This window comes from Chrysochloris asiatica, unplaced genomic scaffold, assembly GCF_000296735.1.
Source record: "Chrysochloris asiatica unplaced genomic scaffold, ChrAsi1.0 scaffold00089, whole genome shotgun sequence".
Taxonomy (NCBI): Eukaryota; Metazoa; Chordata; class Mammalia; order Afrosoricida; family Chrysochloridae; genus Chrysochloris; species Chrysochloris asiatica.
In genome coordinates, this window is record NW_006408607.1 from 1452008 (window position 1) to 1455650 (window position 3643).

At 46.0% G+C, this 3643-nt stretch overlaps 1 pseudogene; it reads right to left on the minus strand.

Annotated features, from left to right (window-relative positions):
* Positions 1 to 1758: 1758 nt before the first annotated feature.
* On the minus strand, positions 1759 to 3102 carry LOC102816241 (annotated as a pseudogene).
* Positions 3103 to 3643: the final 541 nt, after the last annotated feature.

Consider the following 3643-nt stretch of genomic DNA (forward strand, 5'->3'; position numbering starts at 1 on the left):
CAAAACAAAAAACATTGCAACCATACATTGACAGAGAACTTTCAGAGATTCAAACCAGATACAAAACAGGACATGGAATGAGGGATATCATTGTTGATTTCAGATGGATCTTGGTTCAAATTAGAGAATACCAGAAAGATGTTTACCTGTGCTTAGTGACTACACAAAGGATTTTGATTGTGTGGATCATGACAGACTATGGACAACACTGTAGAGACTGATTATTCTGGGACACTTGATTGTGCTCATGAGGAACCTGTACGTGCACCAAGAGGCAATTTTTGAGTAGATCAAGTAAATACCGAATGGTTTAAATTTGGAAAGGTGTGCATCACAGTTGTATTCTTTCACCACACTTATTCACTCTGAATGCTGAGCACATAAACAAAGAAGCTGGATTGCATTAAGAAAAACATGGCATTAGGATTGGAGGAAGAGTCAGTAACAACCTGCGATAGGCAGCTGATACAACCTTGCTTGCTGAAAGTGAAGAAGACTTAAAATACTTACTGATGAAGATCAAAGACCACAGTCTTAGGTATGGGTTGCACTTCAATGCAAAGAAAATGGAAATCTTCACCACTGTACCAATACAAAACATCCACATAAATGGATTAAAGATTGAAGTTGTCAAAAACTTCATTTTTTTTTTTAGATCAACCATCAATACTCATAGAAGCAGCAGTCAAGAAATCAAATGATGTAGCGTGTTAGGCAAATCTGCTGCAGAAGCCCTCTTTAAGCTGTTGAAGATCAAAGACATCAGCTGGAGGACTTAAGTGTGGCTAGCTCAAGCTATGGTATTTCCAGTAACCTCATATGCATGGAAAATTGGACAGTGAATAAGGAAGAACATAGATGAATTGATGGATTTGGTTGTGGTGTTGGAGGAGCATTTTTAAAATGCCATGGACTTCTAGAAGAACAAACCAGTCTGTTCTGGAAGAAGCACAGCCAGAATACTTTTTGGATACCAGATTTTGTCTCTCATACTTTGAACATATTATCAGGTTGGACCAGTCCCGGGAAAAAGGATATTATGTTTGGCAAAGTGGAGGATCAGAGATAAAGAGACTCCCCAAAACATGGATTGGCACAGTGGCAGCTTCAATAGGCTCAAAGGTAGCAACGATTGGGCAGGATGGGTCAGTGTTTTGTTCTTCTGTTCATAGAGTCGCCATCAGTGGGTCCTGATTTGATGGTACCTTGGTGTGGTGCTATGGGTTAATTCAACAAACTGCAAAGCAGTTTGAACTGCAAAGTTGGCAGTTCAAACTCAGCAGCCACTCCTTGGAAACCTTCTACAGGGTCACTATGGGTCAGAATCGACTCCATGGCACTTAACAACAACAACATCATCAACAACAATCATATTTGCTGTTGTTAAGTGCCGGCAAGTCAGTTTAAACCCATAATGACCCTGCATCCGAGCAGCAGGTGTTGAACTTGAACTGACAACCTTGTGGTTCAATCACACTTCACAATCCAATACATTAACCCACAGCACCATCAATCTCTAAACCTGTATTTTTAATTTTTTTAAGAACACAAATATTTATGCGATTTTAGCCAGTACAGCAGTAGTTCAGAAATATTGCAAATGTTACATTGTTGTAACAATGACAGGCAACAGGAAAGAGCACCAGAGACCTAGGACACACCTAAATACAACCATGCTTTTTCCTTCCATTGCCAAGATATTTAATCAGAAAACCCCCTCCCCCTTTCTTTCCTCCTAATTCTTTCCCTAACCTGCTTTCACTTCTGAATTGAAGCCTCATCCTCACCCTCCTCCTCTTCAAACTCCCCTTGCTCATAGGCCATGGCATCCTGGTACTGCTGGTACTCGGACACCAGGTCGTTCATGTTGCTCTCTGCCTCGGTGAACTCCATCTCGTCCATGCCCTCGCAGGTGTACAGGAAGACCTTGCACCGGAACGTGGCCGTGACCTGATCCGAGATGCGCTTGAACAGCTCCTGGATGGCCGTGCTGTTGCGGATGAAAGTGGCTGACATCTTGAGGCTGCAGGGCGAGATGTCGCACATGGTGGTCTTGACGTTTTTGGGATCCACTCCACGAAGTAGCTGCTATTCTTGTTCTGCACGTTGAGCATCTGCTCGTCCACCTCCTTCATGGACATGTGGCCTTGGAAAATAGCAACCACCATCAGGTAGCCGCCATGGCAGGTATCACAGGCTGCCATAGTGTTCTTGGAGTCGAACATCTGCTGGGTGAGCTCCGGCACGGTCAGGGCACGGTACTACTGGCTGCCCTGGCTCGTCAGGGGGAGCGAAGCAGGGCATGAAGAAATGCAGCCGTGGGAAGGGCACCATATTCACAGCCAGTTTGCTGAGGTCTGCGTTCAGCTGGCCTGGGAACCGCAGGCAGGTGGTGACCCCGCTCATGATGGCAGACACCAGGTGGTTGAGGTCCCCGTATGTGGAAGTGGTGACTTTCAGGGTGCAGAAGCAAATGTCATACAGGGCTTCCTTGTGGATAGAGTGGGTTTCATCTGTGTTCTCAACCAGCTGGTGGACCAAGAGCGTGGCATTATAGGGCTCCACCACAGTGTCTGACACCTTGGGGGAGGGCATTACGCTGAAGGTGTTCATGATGCGGTCGGGGTACTCCTCCCTGATCTTACTGATGAGCAGCGTGCCCATCCCGAACCCTGTGCAGCCCCCCTGGGAGTGGGTCAGCTGGAAGCCCTGGAGACAATCACAGCTCTCAGAATCCTTCCGCACCACATCCAACACCGAGTCCACCAGCTCTTCCCCCTCTGTGTAGTGGCGCTTTGCCCAGTTATTGCCGGCACCGCTCTGGCCAAACACGAAGTTGTCCTGCCTGAAGATGTGGCCAAATGGCCTGGACCGGACAGAGTCCATGGTGCCGGGCTCCACATCCACCAGGATGGCTCGGGGTATGTATTTGTTACCAGCAGCCTCCTTGTAGTAGACATTGATTCTCTCCAGATGCAAGTCACTTTCGCCATCTTAACTGCCAGTGGGGTCGATACCGGGCTCATCACTGATGACCTCCCAAAACTTGGCGCCGATCTGGTTACTTCACTGACCCGCCTGGATGTGCAGGATCTCACGCATGGTGCCTTGCTGACTCCTTTCCCGGTTCTGGGCGGTATCCACTCCATCTGTCATTCCTTCCAGCTGCAACCACTTTAAGGGCGAGAAGACGGCACTTGGGAACCCACCGGCTGAGAGTCTAAATCTATATTATATAGGTCAGTAACCTCTAATCTCATGAAGCCATTAAACATCTGGTATATGGCTAGTGGAAATTGAGATGTGCAGTTAATATAAAATACACATCTGATTTTGAAGACAGAAATCCAAAAAAAAGTAAAATGTTATATAATTTTATATTCTAACTTTGAAGAGAGAAGTTGAAGATACCAGCCACTGAATTTATTGACAGATTGTATATGGGGTGTGAGAGGTAGGAGGCAAGGATGACTCCAAGGATCGATTTGCCATAAATGAATATGAAGGTGTGTGCAGGAGGAAATATGAGGAAAGTCAGGCTTCTGTATGTTTAAATGATCTACCCAAGGTCATACTAGTAAGTCAAAGAGAAGTCAAATTACTTGTGCTGGCAGAGAACACAAAGGTCAAAAGACTTCAGGGT